The sequence below is a fragment of the Gambusia affinis genome, linkage group LG02 (genome assembly GCF_019740435.1).
Source record: "Gambusia affinis linkage group LG02, SWU_Gaff_1.0, whole genome shotgun sequence".
Lineage (NCBI taxonomy): Eukaryota > Metazoa > Chordata > Actinopteri > Cyprinodontiformes > Poeciliidae > Gambusia > Gambusia affinis.
Window position 1 is genome coordinate 29,610,651 of NC_057869.1, and position 17,236 is coordinate 29,627,886.

At 40.0% G+C, this 17,236-nt stretch overlaps 1 protein-coding gene across 1 annotated transcript in view; it reads right to left on the reverse strand.

Moving 5' to 3' along the window:
- The window catches only part of cdh8 (cadherin 8), a 374,224-nt gene that overhangs the window by 294,328 nt on the left and 62,660 nt on the right, over nt 1-17,236 (reverse strand). The window contains exon 4 of the mRNA XM_044135659.1: nt 2,342-2,405. The gene's annotated coding sequence lies outside the window, so the exon portion shown is untranslated. The remainder of the gene's footprint in view (nt 1-2,341; nt 2,406-17,236) is intronic.

The window sequence follows — 17,236 nt, forward strand, 5'->3', positions numbered from 1 at the left end:
CTTTTGAAAGGCAACGTACTTATGGACAGACTTTCTACAACTTAAAGTGTTTGCGGGTATGAAGGTAGAAGGGCCACCGGAACATAGGTATAAAACTTTTTCAGAGCTTATTAGACTCCAGGGGGTTTGGTGGATGTAAACCTTCCAGTCTCCATCAGAGAACCACCTGCAGGAGAAAAGCTCCCAGAACACACACTGCGTCCATGCGCATGCTCTGCTTCAAACACACACGCTGTGGCCTCCTCCAGGCGCCGTTCTCCATTATGTCAATCTGTGGGCTCCCCCACTTCCTCCAGCCTGCAGGACTGCACCGGAATTTGAACTCTTGCAGGAAGCAGTCAAGAGAGGACATTCGCAGCACACCAAGAAATACACATTTCCCAACATAAACAGCCTGTGGCTCATTTTTAAAAAACAAACTCTTGAGTCACCAGTAGAAACACAAGCCTTTTATGTTATGCTGTCAAATAAATTATCTATAGAGTGCTCAGAGATAAACCTTTTATTTGACAAATAGGCAAACAAGACTACGGTAGTTTGAGCTATAAATCAAGGAAAGTATGGACGCCAGCAGCACAACATCGAAAAAAAAAAAAAGCATCTGTAGCACATCAGCTGTTCCTCTCTATTATCTTTGAGCTGTTTGTGTCGATGAAATATAGGGTTATCACTGCAGCGGAAACCGAAAGGGTCGAGTCCTCTGGGTGTCTTCGATGGGAAGGGCGTTTAATCCGACTGTATGCGTCTCAGGTAGAGCTGCGGGTCAAGGACAGTGCGGGCTCTGCACTCCGACAGCCACGTTGTCGGACTGCAGAGCGGCCATTTACCTGCCAATCACCGGCTCTCCGCTTCAGTACCGGACACGGATCCGCAATATCCAGCGTCAGCAGGCAAACAAGACGCGCCAGTCTCCATTTGTGTTGAAGATTTTGCATCCAGAGTGCTTTTGACCTCCAGGGTGAGACAATTTGGAGTTCGTTTGAGCAGATATGGTGCGAGAGACCTCGGCCGGCCCTCCGCCCTCCTTCATCACACCGCCGGTTAGTCTTAATCAGAATCGACATATTGTCTGTCTGACGGTTCATTCGGCGGCCACGTCGGCATCAAAGTTTATGTCACTGCTTGAAATTGCTTTTCTGAGCTTAGGGGAGGAAGGACACAATAAGGGTTTCCAGTCGGCGACGGTGCAGCTGCAGGCCGCTCCGCCGGCCCAAGGCTTTGATAGTTATAATCCCAAAACTACAGATGCAAAGAACACAGCTCGGGCGAAGGCGCAGTCATTAAATTTAGTAATGCCTCTGTGTTAAATTAAAATCAGATGGAACTCTCTGGATCTGCCTCAGCTTCCTCACCCATTTCTCTTGTCTACCAATGATTGGTTGATGGGATTCATTTAAATCTCCAAATGAGGTCTGTGATTTTATCACTTCAGAGAGAGACGAGTGAAAATGACGGATATACAGGGAATGAGAAAAGCGACCAAGATGTACTCGCAAGAATGAAAGAAAAAAAAGACAACAAAAAAAAACCTGCCTTGATCAAAGCTGGAGCTTTTAAATCATTAGGTGAGTGGCTGGCAGCATGCTTGGCATCATCTGCATTTTTATTTTTTATTTAAATACCAAAAAAAAAAAAGAGAGAAAAGTACTAATTTAATTCCTGCAAATGTGGGTCATTTGTAAGGCTCCTATATGACAAAGCTTTCCAGCCTCCAATAAGCTGAGGGTGGCAGACTAATGGTGTAAGGTAGTCAAAATGTTATTTTAGAACCTGCTTTTTCTATTATTATGCTGAGGCTTACTGTGGAGCAGAGAATGGCAAAAATATGCAAAATTGGTTTTCCCAAAATTACCAAGCCTGGGTGTATGACAAATGTTTCTGGTTCATTTTAAACAGCAAAAAAAAAATAAAAAATGAAAAAGTTCCAGTATAGACATTTTCTTTAGCAATTTTGAATCTGAAAAATGGTAATGGAACTTATTATCCCTGAAATGAAATGTTCCGTACAATTAAAATATTGCAACAAAGTTAAGAAGTTTCAAGTACCCTCCATCACCAGAAACAATATGCAGTCATTTCTGTGATTTAGTGGGTCTAAAAAAAAAGAAATCCAATTGAGATTGTACATGGATATAATAGATCGAGACACCATTACCATGGGGAGATAAAAGGATGCAGAGTTCCATTCCCCTACAGCTCCAGTACGGCTTTCATCTCAATGTGATTGCTCAATTGCATGTTTATCATCCATGACATTGGTGAAATGTTTCTTTCACAGAGTCACCTCATAAAACCCTCATTTACAAAAGTTTAGCTGAGATTAGTCCATTAGCCAAATTACCTAGCCAAGCAGTTGATTTCCAAACGCAGCGTCTTCAATCTGCCGCACAGCATGGGACCTCGCTCTGGGAAGACACGAGAGCAAAGCAAAGCTAAGAGACGGAAGAAGGGGAGCCCGGAGTACATGGGGGGTAGGGATCACTTGTCCCGGGAGAGCAATCTCTAATCTCCGCATCGGCGTGTGAGTCACCCAACCTTTACCTTTTCCTCGAGTTCAACTTCAAGGAGTAAGAAACGCTCGTCACTTATAATGTCAGCAACCTTCATAAAAGCCAGACCAGCGCTGTCCGCAATCCAAGAGCTGCTTGTTCTTAATTGAAGGGATGAGGGGGGAGTTTGTTCCCGGTGTCCTTCACTATAAGGGTAAATATCAGAGTGACACAGGATGTATGCGGCGCCAGGTCCAGTCACCTTTCCTCTTAGGAGTCTGATTCTTCAGATGGAATAGACACTTACTGCAAGAAAGGCTTCCTCAACAACTCTAGTCAGGAGTCTTAGTTTGGTTCTGGCAAAAGAATTTTCCCGCCTTAACGATTTCTTCTGTTGCTACTATGAAATTAATGAATTGGAAATGAAGGAACTGAAGTCCCAACCCAATACAGAATGTTGTTTTTAAATGATGATTTGTCATTTCCTAAGGGGAAAAAGCTATCCAAACAACTTTAGATCTAAGTAAAAAAAAAAAAAGAAAGGTCATCAACATTTTGGAAGATGTTGATGGTCCTAGTGCAATCATTTGGCGTTTCTATGCAGCTTCAGGAGCTGACTGACTGTCTCCTTGCAGACTTTTAAGCTTAAATACACTTTATTTATACTACAGAATTAAAAACTGAGGCACATTAGTAAATCTGCCTCTAAATAGCACAAACAAAACATCCAAATTGAGGCTTTGGAGTCCAAATGACAAACTGTGACATTAAACGGGCTGTGCATGTTCAAAACCCTCAACAGATGTCAAATCTGTTATTAGGCTTAGGGAGATTGTTTTCATAGGGTCAAGCTATTGTGATTTAAAGTTTTTGCCCTTTAATACATGGAATAATTTAAAAAAATTTTAAATGCATTTTGTATTGGCTCAGATTGTCATTATCTCATATTAAAGTATGTGTGATTATCTGAAAACAGAACAAATCTGTGAGGAACCAAACACTTTTTTGTTATCAGAATCGTAGTTGGGGACTCCTAAAGAAGACTTTAAGAGCTTTGATCAGAAGGTGGTTGCCTGGAGTCACTTTCCTTTTCAAACTCACCGCTGCATGCCCTTCCACTTCTTCTTTATCACTCAGTGTCTGTGGTAATAGATTAAAACACTTCAAGTTGGAAAGACAATTAGTCAATTTTCCTCCACCGTCTCTTTGTTGCGGCTCCGAGTTCTGGGAAGGGTCTGGCGTCAAAACTAAGGTTTGACCCCCTATTTTAAGAGGTTAATGTGGTGGATTGCTATGGGCAGAGAAATGGGGAGAAGCCTGTATCAGCTCCATACAGTTGGCTCCGGGGAGAATTTGGATCCTTTTCATCTGTCACTCTCAAGGTGTCATTCTCCACCCCAGGTTGTTATCGGCACGCAGACTCTGACAGCTTCAAGCCGCTTGCTCGAGAAAAAAATCAAAATAAAAAAATAAGAGAAAGGAAGCACTGCGAAAGCTTAACGATGAATGCATGTGGAAGAAGACAAAAATGACATATCGTTTCTGCACAGACGTGGATTGATGCTGCTCTTTTGACATCTTTCTAATACACAGAGAAAGCAAGAGAATAACGTTCGGCTTGTGTTATTCACAGGGAATTCTTGGATTACTTTGTAAATTCCTACTGATCCCATTGTAATTCCCATAAGGGGATGCTGTCCTGCCTTAGTGTCCAATGTAAACCATCTGTGGTGCAACCCAGATTTCCAGTTGTCAAAATCTCATTAGGAGCATCTATCTAATTCAACTCTAATCTTTGTTCAGGTATATTGTTGCCAGAGCTAACAACTTGCTCCTATTCATTGAAAACTTGCTGTTCTGACCGATGTCCTAGTGCAAACCTGTGTAGAATTGTTACATTTTTAAATCTTGAATCATATTGATTCAGATGAACTTTTATTTATGTTTTCAAACTAACCTCACTATCATTATGGCTTATTTTATCTAGCTATAAGCCTTTTCTTGAGTTAGTTCAGTGCCTTTAAGAGGTAACTTTATGTAAGATCAACTTTTTCAGCTTTGCATCATGTTATAATTTTATTCCTTCATCAAAAACATACCTGGAGTGTTGCCTTGATTCTTTGGAAACTATTTAGCAACTATTCAGCTGTGCAAAACACCTGGGTGAAGCTAGTCCCACCTTTAAGATGCAGCTTCTCTTCTGCCTCTGCTCTGTGAGGCAGAAGCTGCAGCTTACAGAGCAGCCCTCCTCCACTCAGTTCCTTCAGACTAGCTAGCAGCAATTAGCAAACATCTGCAGAGCTCATTATAGCAGCTACTGCTCAATGAAACACTGGTAAAAACCTTGTTAAAATGTTAATATAGGAGCCACGTTGTGATGACGTAGTGGAGGTGGAGAGTCAGAAAGAGCAGAAGTTTTTAAAGAGATCTTAGCCAAAACCTAATTCACACCTTATCTCTAAAGAAGTCTTTGTCAAACTGTGGTCCCTGGGCCATCGCGGCGCCAAGTGGTCATGAGATACTGCATGTAAACAACCGTTTATTTGATGTGCGACGCTACAACTAGCTTCCCACAGGATTGTGTAAAAATAATGATGGAAAACTGGCTTAAAACTGGAGACAAGTGTTAAAAAAAAACAAAAAACTGCAGAATCTGGTGGAAAGAAAACAATTCCAGGAATTTTATAAGATCAGAGGAAGTTGAGTCATAGTTGCTGAGTGTTGATGTGTCGTTCACTAACGACTGGATTCCTTTGAACGTTTAGTGGTAGGAATCGTTCCAGTTAGAACTTTTTTTACGACTTTGCTTGGTAATGAATGATGCTCTGCTTTTGGTGCAGAAAATTATTTTTTGTTTCTGTTAAAGCAACTCAAGCCATTTTTTTTTCTTTAATTGTGCTTCTAAATCACAAATAGCCCTAAGTGTTATTATTGTACATAACAGTTGGTAATAAAGAACAATTTCTTTATTTCCATGGGTTTGTCATCATTGGAAACTTGGACTCCACACTTTCACAATCTGTAAATAACTCAAGATGCCAAAGTAGACGTGTTCATGGCTTTGTCGTGGCCAGTCACATTTACCAAACAGCATCACTCTTCTAGGTCTTGCATGGTGAGAAATGCAAAAACACACTCACACACACCCAAACATAAAAGCAGCATAGAAAAACACAACAGCTGTGTGGAGCAATACCCCAAATGTCCCCCACTGTCATAGGGATGAACATAAAAAACATTTTCTCTCTACCTTTAATGTTTGATGGCTCCCCGCCAGACATGGCATCCTCATACACCCTTTGAGCCAAGATCGGAGCAGACGTTAACAAGCAGTAATCTGTGTTTTGTGTTGCCAATTTTCCTTTAATAAAAGCCTCCAAATAAATAGATTTAAATATTGGACTGTAAGCAGAGCCCTTTAAAATGTGAATTTACAAATGATTTTAATTCTTGAGACTCTCCACTTTGAAGCTGTTGTCACACTGTTTCCTATCTATGTCATGTATCTTATGAAGTGTTTTTTTTGGTGCATTGTGTCAAGACTTGGTAACTCAATTTCTTATGATGCCACTATCTCATCTTCTTTATTTTTTCATATAGAACAATTAACTGATCAGTTGAACATGAAATTTCAACCATCTTGAGTTCCTCCAATTGATGAAAAATAATTTCTTTAAAACTTTGAAATGGAAAGTGATGCTGTAAGTTTCACTGTTAGCACAGTGTGGAGTGAGATTAGTGATGCTCGAATTGTTCTCTGGTGCAACATGTGAGTCGTAGCGTGTTTGTAGCTGTGCTGAATATTTTAGGTATTCATGACATTCTGAGAGCTGTGGTGGAATGTGGCAATAGATTTTGACGACCAAAAATCTCTGTAGAACCCTTTCATTTGTGCTGATCACACTGTGCATGCTACAGTGCTTTTAATGTACAGGAAGGCAATGTAATGTTTTCCAACAATTATTAAAACAAAAGATTGACACAGTATAAGGAGGACCTTTCACAATGAATATTGCATTCCATACTGAAGTTTATCATCCATCTCTGTTTTTAGGTAATGCTCTTTTGAAAGTACAGTTGGCATGCTAAGGGTTGGGTAACAGTATATCATCAGGTAGCTAAGCGATTCAAAAGTCCATTTACTAGACATACGTACTTCAAACACTCATTCTTGTACGTGTTGCTAAATGGCAGCGAAGACATAATGCCACCTTGCTGCTTACACCAAATCAACACTAACTCAGACCTGAATATTCAGAGCCACATAAAAACAGTTACAAAGTCGGCCTTCTGTCACCTGAAGAACATCTCTAGGATTAAAGGACTAATGTCCCAGCAAGATCTAGAGAAACTCACCCAGACAAAGCTCTTGACTCTTGAGGAACAAGTGACACTTGTGTTTTTTTTAAGGCACCATGTTCTTTTAAATCATAAAGACGTACTAGAATTTCTGTTTTACGATCCTGTTAAAAAGTGACACTTGATAAGCAGTGACTATTAATCACATACAATGTCAAGTACAACAGGTTCGAGACGATTCAAAAATAGATGAACAAATAAAATGAGTGCAGTGACACAGCACTTTATTAAACTCTACAGGTTTTGAGTTTCTCTGCCACAGTGACAGGTATTTTGACAGAATTTCCTATTAACACTTTGTAAAAACCAGCAAAATGCTGCGAACATTTTAACAACCCACCCAAAGCTGTTTTTTTCAGCCTAACATGATCAAAAAAAGTCCAGTTTTGCCCAATCAGACAACACTGAGTGCAGCACATTACACAGTATGCCACCAAGCTGTTTGCTCCAAAATACATAGCACTCTGAACCATTATCTCATTTTCAGTCATAAATATTTCACTGTTTTTGCTGACTAAAACTTTAAATCATGAACTTAATTTTTCTTAATATATATGGCAGAAGAACGCTGTCCTAAATAAATCATGAGCACATATTACTGACAGAATTTTGTGTTTTTCAGCCAACACAGATCATCGTAAAATTGGGAAATTAAATGCAACCAAGAATAGAAAGTTGATCCAACCTAACCAAAAGTATTTTGGACACTGTGTATAAGAATGGTATTGAAAGTTTTTTATTTTTACCTTTGACTCATGTGCCTTGTATGGAAATAACCAAGCACGTTATAGTCTCTATGTGATACCTCTTCATAAACGAGGTCTATTTTTGCACGTTTAGCACCAAAGCAAAAGAAGAACTCATTTATCCCAAACACAAAAATACTACTGTTTTTTATTGTGATGTAAAGAAATCAAATAAAGACATCAACGTGCGAGAGGAAATCATCACTCAGATCTGAAGTTGTGCTTGTTGGTTTGTAAATTTGTGACTTTGTAGCCATATTTTTTTATTACTACGTACCAGGACTGTTTTAACCACCATGTGAGGCAAAAATTTCCACATCTAATAACAACAGAAATTATTATTACTATCAACGTGAAAGCACTGATTCTTATTTTAAACAGTGATTCAACTCTCACCCTGAGTTCTCTTGCTCTCTCTGTGTTTGTGTTTCACACCAAGGTGAACAAAATGAACGTTAAAATAATACCTGCAATTATCAATATACAGAATGATGTTATTTTAGCAGGAGCAATGTGAAAACAGTTGTTTTTGTGTTAAATTAAGCATCCAGATCATGTTATGTTTACGACTGAAATTCTTGCTGCTCAGTTGTCCTTTTGGTTACTTTGTTGATTAGGAGCTGCAAACCCAGGGAACTGCTGGCTTCCCTTTAGACGATGTCTGTATGATTCCAACAGGCCTTATCTTAAATGATATTAATGCTGCGTGGGTGAAGAATAGCCTTTTGACACCCTCCTTATTTTCGTTTGGCACATAGCGAGGCTATTTCTTATTAACCACTGTTCCAACATCAGAGGGACTTTTTCTGCAGAGAATTCCTCCTTTGCCCTCCCTGACACTTCAATTCATTGCTCACATCTCTCTCTAGAAGAAAAATAGAAACAGTGATGTGAGAAATCCCCAGACATTCGGAGATTGTAATAATCTCTTTTTCACATTCTTCGATTCCTAACGCCTTTTCCCCATAAAACAAATTTATGATAATCCATTGATGTTTTTCAAATCCACATGAGGGCAGCCAAACATGATTTTTTTTTTCTCCCCTTCCCCATACTGTGTATGTGTGCTTGGAAGCAAAACAGCATTGTACTCTGTCATAATTACTTCAGGCGTGCTTTCATTCACATACTTTAGCAGTCCTTTGGATTTTGGATTACCATACCACTGCAGAGATTTCAAAGTTCCCATAATTCAAAAATCCTCGGATCCAGCGCCTGAATTCTTTAAAGCGCAAGATGAACACATGCTAATCTGCTTTGATATTTGAGGGGTCTATGTACATATGTATGGCTCGCACAGCAGGACATAGTCTTACAGTCAGAAGTTGGCAGACTGATGGAAATCATCTTGGGAGAATTGTCAGCTAATAATAATGTTTAATGTGGATTAAACTGATCAGGACTAAAATCTCTCCCTTGTTCTCTGATAGTCCTAGAAAACTAGTGAACAAACAGCATCACAAAAACCAAGCAGCAACACATCGGAGAAGTTTAAAGCATCGATAGGGTATAAAATAATGTTGCAAGTATTGAACATTTCACAAAGCTCTGTTCAATCCATCACATGATAATGGAAAGGAAATGGAAGCACAGCTGCAAACTCACTGACAGGTAAAACTTACTCGCTCTGGCCTTTGTTGGAGTCACTCTAGTCGAGTTTATTTGCACAGCATATTTCAGCAACCAGGCAGTTCAAAGTGCTTTGGATCATAAAACACAACACAATTAACAAAACAGAAACATTACAATACAGTGACAGAATAAAGTTAAATAATGAAATGTTGTAATCCAGACCAGAATTGTAGGAAATATTAATTATTAATAACAGGTGAGACTTTAGTCTACATTTAAAGGAACCCAGTGTTTCGGCTGTTTTGCAGTTTTCTGGAAGTTTGTTCCAGATTTGTGGTGTATAGAAGCTGAATGCTGCTTCTCCATGTTTGGTTCTGGTTCGGGGGATGCAGAGCAGAACCAGAACCAGAAGACCTGAGAGGTTCTGGAAGGTTGAAACAACAACAGCAGATCTTTAGTGTGTTGTGGTGCTAAACCATTCAGTGATTTAGAAACTAACAGAATATTTTAAAGTCTATTCTCTACATGGAGCCAGTGGAAGGACTTTAGAACTGGGGTGAAGTGCTCCATCTTCTTGGTTTTAGTGAGAAAGCAGGCAGCAGAGTTCTGGATCAGCTGCAGTTGTCTAAGTTTCTAGACAGACCTAAAACGACACTGTTAAACTAAAGATAAACACATGTTTGAGTTTCTCTAGATCTTGATGGCATTAGTCCATATCACTTCTTCAAGTGATAGAAGTCCAAGTTTATAATCGTCTTTATGCGTCTCTGAAGGTTCAGAGGTGATTTCATCACCACAAATAGGTGAAGGTGACCTTTTATTTGGTGCATGCAAACATCTGATGTCAACTACAGAAGGAAACCTGTTAGAAGCTGCAAAAGCGGAAAACCTCAAAAACTCCAACTCTACTTGCAGCATCAGGTTACTCTACAAAGTGTTGCCAAGGAGATTTCAATTTAATGCCACACTTTTCAGATCTGCTGGCAAAACAAACTTCTTAATGTTTTGAAGACATTCCATCCACACTTATATACGACTTTATACTTGTCTTTTACATAGAATTCCAATAAAACACTACATTAAAGTTTCCAATGGTAACATGCTGAAATGAAAAAAAAAGGTGGGGTTTGAGTACCGTATTTTTGGAAAGCTTCATATTCTCCTATACATCAGCCCTGTGTTCATATCACAATCCTTGTTTAGTTGTCACTATGTATGAACACAATATTGTTAATACGGGGAGTATATGTATCAGTGAAGGTGTTAGATCAGGCTACCAGTAGCAACACTCTGTTTGCCTTTCTGTACAGCTGAGCTGCGGACCCCGGTCATGTGAGCAGCCCTGTTGCTGCTGCCGCCTCTCAAAGGTAATATGTCACAGTCCAGCGCCCCCTGGCTGTGAATTCTGTCTCTCCACCACCCTGTGTCACTCCATCAAGCTGTCCCTCCACACTGACCCATCTCCAGGGGAGACTTCCGCCCAGAAGACTCCACATAGTCCTTAGCTAACGCCAGACAGGGATACAGGACTGCAGTGGCATTCAGGTATGTGTTCCTTAGAGGAATGGGAGAAAAATAGCAGGCTTTGGTTCTCTGCTGTCTGCGCTAGAATATGTATAATAAAGGATTCCACTTTCTGCGAGTTAATTCATCTTTTCCAAGGCACGCACTTTGGCTTTACTGTACCAATAGCTACTCACGTTCAACACATTTTATCTTGCTTGTTTTTGTCTTTGCTCGTGTTTCCCCTCGCCGGAAGGCTTCCGTGTGTCTGAACGCTGTAATTAATCACTCTGATTTGGAGCCACTGACATTTGGAAGTTCACTCACACCCCTTGTATATTCTGACATTGATAAACTATCACTTTTAGACGCCTAAATACACGAGAATATGTCATGTCCTCATTATGTCGCCACACTGATTACGCTGCATGTTGAGGTTTTGACAGTCCGGGTCTCCCACTGAGCTGGAGATGTAATTTAAACGACGCACACTTTGGCCGCAATAAAACACAGCTTAGCTTCACTATGAAAATGGGAATTCGTATTATTAATAGTTCAAGGTATTTTACAGTAATAAATATTGAATTAAGAGGAAAATTACACATTTTAAAAATGAATACAATCCTTTGAATGTTTAATACAAACACTGCATAGTGGGAGATTTCATTTACAGTGTGAAGTACGGTACCTAACTACCTAAAAGAGAAAAACAATAAGCCATGCAAATGAAAATTATTGAGCTTGATTTAATTTATCATGCAAACAATTGATTTATTGCTTATTGTGACAGGCCTACTCTACAATACAATAAAATCCTGTTTACGTCTGAACTCATAAATCAATAGAAGAATTGGTCACAAAATGTAATATTTCAAGCCAAGGTCACCGTGATCCATATACGGCCATGTGTGTTGATGTACCTGGTACTGTATCTTATGTGGATCAAATCATTAACATCAACTCCTGTCATGTCTGCACACCTTACTCCCATAACCCACGACGCTTCACATGAACTGGTTTCTCACCTGTAAACAAATGGGCTGTTTTAAAAACAATTGGAAATGTCAACTTTTTACATCATAAACAATATCTGTGTAGCTGTTAGGGGCGGGAATCTAAATTTACCAATACAGCGAGATGCAGTCAAGGAGCTGCAGCAGAAAAGTGGCCACATCTCTCATTTTCACACATTTCTGCTACATTTAGACGAACTCTAAACATTAGTTGATTCTATTATAAAATTTGTTTGTCAGCAGTCTTAACATTAAATGCATGTGAGCCAGCCAAACGTCTGGAAGGATGGGAGTCTTCCCTCCAGGATTTCATGTGGGTGTTTACACTGAACAGCAAAATATGTTCACAAGTTTTCAGCCATTAAAAGTTGTTTGCTGATGTTCAATTAGCTTTAAGTTATTAAAATACTCTAACTTACAGCAGTTTAATGGTAGTAAACTTCTGACGTTGGACCTGGTTATCAAGCAAGTCATCATCAACTTGGGTAAAGATGCAAACGATTGAAGAAAATCATGTGCCAGCTGCTTCACTTTTAACATTTTCGAATGGACATGTTGCTTCCCAGATGGACTCTAATTGTAGAAATTAAACGGGCATAACAAATTATATTGTTATTAATACCTCTGCTTATTTTTTTCAATTAACTTACATTTCTTCTTGTTGTGGGTAGTGTCAATTTTCTAAGCCAAATCATGAAAAAATATCTATATTATTTCTGCATCTATTTTTTAAACATGAGAAAAATATATATTTTTTATGTTTTGTTGCTTTTTTCAAAATTGACCATCTAATGATCAAGATTTTTTCTCCTTTAATAATCTAGACAGAAAAAACAGAGCAGATATGTCATGATTTTAGAGGTCATGACAAGTTGGCAATCTAAATTAAAGGTCCATCTGTGGACGTAATTGAAAACAGATCTCAATAAAATACTTCCAGATGCACACAAGTTTTCCCGAAAACCGTTTGCTTCCAGTTGAACTCTGTTCATTTCTCCTAACAGTGGGAGAGCAACGGCTATTCTGCAAACCAAGGAGAGGAAGTTACGTCTCTGACATTGGCAATTTAAGAACAGATACGGTCTGTGACCTGAAACTTTTCAAATCCTCGCAGAACCTCACTTGTTATCTTTACAACCAAGCCACAGCTGCAGATACTAGTCTTGTCCTCTGCACCGTCTTGTTCTGTGCTGCAGCATTCATCTCATGTGCACAACACAACAGGCTGGGTATGTCACTCCTGCCAATTCCAGGCAGCCTTCTGTGATTAGCGCCCCCCAACTAAGTACCTCTGTAACTGCATGACATTGTTCACTTGCAGCAGTAACTTCTGAGTCCTTCTGATGTTTCTGGTGAAAAAGTACCTTAATATTCTAATGTTAAAAAGTCAAGTTAAGAAAACGTCTTTTTATGGGTTTTTCATAAAACCATTTCCAAGCTTTCAATTGAAAATAAAATGCTTCTCAATTCAAGCTACCTTGTCTTCTCTGGTTGAATAGTTCTACATTCTCAATGGCTAAAACAGAAACAAATATGTCAACAATGATGTCAACCTACTTTGTTGTGGACAGTTAGTTTTTCTTGTCATTAGCCACAGAAATTCAGTGCAAGTGTTTGTGTGTGTTGGGAAGCTTTATTTTTAATTTCACTGTCTTAAAAATAAAGGCCCATCCAAAAACCCGCTTTGCAAATTAGTGTCTAGCTAGAAAACCAACGTACAAAACAATTGTTGCTTTATTTTCAATATGTAACACTGTCTAATGTACTATTCTTAATTAAATAAACTTGAATTGAATTGAATGCTTCCAAATATTCACGGATATATTTCAGAAGACGACTCCTACTTTGCTTAAACAAGCAACTAAGTTCTTTAGCTTGAATGAAGCTAAAATTAGCTTGTTATCATGTCAATCAAAATATCCCCACCACAAAAACATTGTTTGTACTACAAACAGTTCATCCTTTAGTGTTGTTGCATTATCCGCTCTGGGAAACTCTCCCAGTGCCGCCATTTATCATCCTGGCAATCAGTGTGTCACGGCTGATGCGTCAGGAACAAAAGCAGCTGCGCGGCGTATGAGCTGTTGTGTCCAACACCTTTATCTGTCGGTGGCCGCATTAGCCAACACGCCTTCACATTCTTTCTCCTCCTGTTTCAGCGGGAAACTTGAGATTGGATTGATTCTCTTCGTCTTTTCCCCGGGTTTAGCCGGAGGTATTGAAGAGCGTCAATTTCCTCACAGTTCAGGCGAGAGCGGCCGCTGTGCCGCCCGGCGAGAGGCAAGAGGCGTAGCCGAGCAAGAGAGAGGTCACAGATATGATTATCCCCAAGTGTCAATACAAAAAAAAAAAAGAAAAAAAAGGAGATGTGGGTAAGGTCCCCGCTGAGCTGGAAAATTAATGGCTTTGACCTCATCAAACCTGCGGAAGCATCTCCACTCACTAATTAAGATTGAGTGGAAGAAAGTCATCAGCGTACAGCGCCGGCCATCTTAGCTGAGGCTAATCAAGCACACTTCACTTCACTGCTCTTTGTATTTATCAGAAGAGTCTTCCCAGGACAGGGGAGGGAAGCAGTGACGCAGGTGGCAGTGCTTCATAATCATGATAACAGCATTTTCTCAATAACACCGGTCCACCACGTCCTCTAGTTTCCAGTGTGTGTTTGTGTGTTTGCAGCCATTTTGGTTATATTATTAGGTAGTGATGCCCCAATAACAGGCTTGTTATTCCCAATTAAAGTCTCTAACATCCATCACAAAGTGCCATTGTAAACCTGGCATAGGGGCCATTATTACCTCCCATTAATACAGTGCAACAAGCAGATGGTTATGAGGCGAGAGCAATGTGCATTTGAGTGGCTATATGATAGTGGTGAATGAAAATTAAACTTTTTCCAGCCTCTGTGGGTGATGGGAGAACGCTTCAAAATTTTATGAACCATTATTTGTTTACCTAATTCCATACACTGAACTACTATCAAAAAAAATAAATTAAAAAAGGTATCAATAAACTGTCTATGTTTACTGGGGCTGGATAATATTTGGAACTTTCAATACAATATAATGTTGGTGAATTTCACCATAACTGTATGACTCATCTACACAATATTACAGTCTTTCTGCTTTGGTTTTATTGCAAACATAACCCCAGACGTTTAGTAGCATAACCAGAAAAGAAATGGATGTTTTAGTCTCAACAACATGGTTAGCTGAAAAAAAAAATCCCAAGGATTATCTGGCTGCATCTACTGTTTTGGCTATGAAACATTTTAACTATAATCTCTCAATGATTTCATCAGAACATCTCAATGTGCTCCTGATACGTTTTCTGCTGGATTAAAGAAAAAAAACAATATTACTTGAACAGGGAGCCTGAATGCATCATATGTATGCAATTGCATTTCAGGCATTTCTTCCAATATTCATATTGCGTATGGAGGTACTGTGATAATAGTGAATTTATGAAATATTGGTCAGGCCTAATATCTATTTACACAGTGATGCTGACAGGAGCACCCTGCAGCTAGCTGCGGGTCATTTTCTCAATTTATACCACAATTACTTACCCACACGTTGCTATTTTCTTCCTTACTATTTTCGTCTGGTACATGTAATATAAAGTTCTCGGCTACTGTTTACAAACTTAGTAGTTTTCTTATGCAGATATGGACCTGCATATGAATGTTCACTTCCTCGTCTTCCTCGTCTAGCTGCAGTTCAGTAGTAAAAACACTGTTCTCAAAGACCTACCACTAGGTCTTATGGGGTCAACATACGAGGGGCAACAAACTATAGTGACAGGCCAAAGTCATCGCAGCAACAAAGGCTGAACATTTTTTGACCTCCTTGTGTCACATTGCTATCCCACTTTAATATTACAAACATTAATGTCACTGGTCACTTGGAGAGCAAATGATTGTCGCCTCATTCTGAAAGTCTCATTGAAAATAAATGGAGGGGGAGTGATGCTGCCTCCTTTGTCTAGCTGGAGGCTGGACTGGTTGTTGTGTCTTTGGGCGAGACACTTCACCCACCTTGCCTTCTGGTGGTGGTCAGAGGTTAAGGTGCATGGGGTCACTAGACCAATGCAATGGTGGGCTACTATCCTGTAGCTCACCACTACCTGGGCATGAATGACTGAATGTAGTGGAAGGGCTTTGGGGTCCTCCAGACTTGATAAAGTACTAAAATGTTGGGGAGGTAGAGGGTTTGTACTGTCAGACCATCAGTTCCTGAAACCACACACACAAAAAAAACCTCATAAGCGCATGTGGGGTCAGTGCTATTAAACTTTGTCTCTTTAAATTGCGGGAGGGTTGAGATTGTAGCAAGGGGCAAATTAGTGTGTAAACTAGTCTTAAAGTTGAGGTTCTTTGGACCAGACATTTCACCTTCATTTTTGTGTGTGGGGGGTATTTTTTATTATTTTTGTTGTTTGTTCTTTTGCTTGGACTAGGTTTTGTCAAATTGCAACCTGAGTCCTAGTCCTATTCCTGACTGCTCAATGTGGGTCAAATCTGACCAGAGAACCATCCTTATGTGTTTGCTGTGTCTTTTACATGGCTAATGCCAAACTGCAAACAGGGCTGCTTTCTATAAAAGCCTATATTGTGGAGTGTTCATGTAAAAGTAGTCCCTGTTTGTCCTTGTTTGTTGCGATTTCGAGTTTTGGCTCAGTGGGGCTAAATGCTTCACAGTTATTCATCATTTTGTTGTTCTATCCAAAAAAAACAAAAAAAACTCCCAATAAAATAAGTCGAGGTTTGTGGTTACATCAAAATAAAATGTGGAAAACGTAAAGGGGTGTGAATTATTTAGCAAGACACTGTAACTACTACACCTTCTGGAATGACAATAATACAGCATGTATTAAATCTAAGATGCTGTGATCGTCGGTGTGCTTGGGGCCAGGAACAGTCAGGTCTCTCCTCCAGCTCAGGGAGGTAAAAACCTCATTCAACACGTCACCCTGCCTTCGACACCTTTTAGAAACCCTCAGCGGGTGTCTTGCTTTCATCCTGCTGACGTGTAACAATCACACCTCCACCAGCACGCAGCGGACCGCCGTGGCCGAGAGACACCGCCGAGTCAATCAGAGGGAGAAACACGGATGACCCCGATCACGGGAGGAACCCAGTCATGGCAGAGGAAGGTGTCTGACTTGTAAAGTGATCTGGATGAGTAATGGGAATATTGATGCTTGGATCTTGATCATTATTGGACCTCCCCACACCCTGCTCCTCTCTGCCTAACAGGTAAAATAAATAAATAAATAAATAAATAAAAGCATCCAGAGTCAAAGCTGCAGTTAGATGACAGTTTGATCAGCAGTACGCCCAAGGCGGTGACTGGTCCGCTCTTTGCTGAAGGTCAGCCTTCAGCTGCCCTCCACATGGCTGCAGTCCTGTTTACCTCTCCACCCAAAGCCAATTACATCGCTGTGGCGCTGCGCTAGCCAGAGCCGGCGCGTTTCACCACATAGAAACACCCTGGGATGCACGTACACAAGATCCAGGCCGTGCACACCCCCACACATAGACAAACACCTGAAG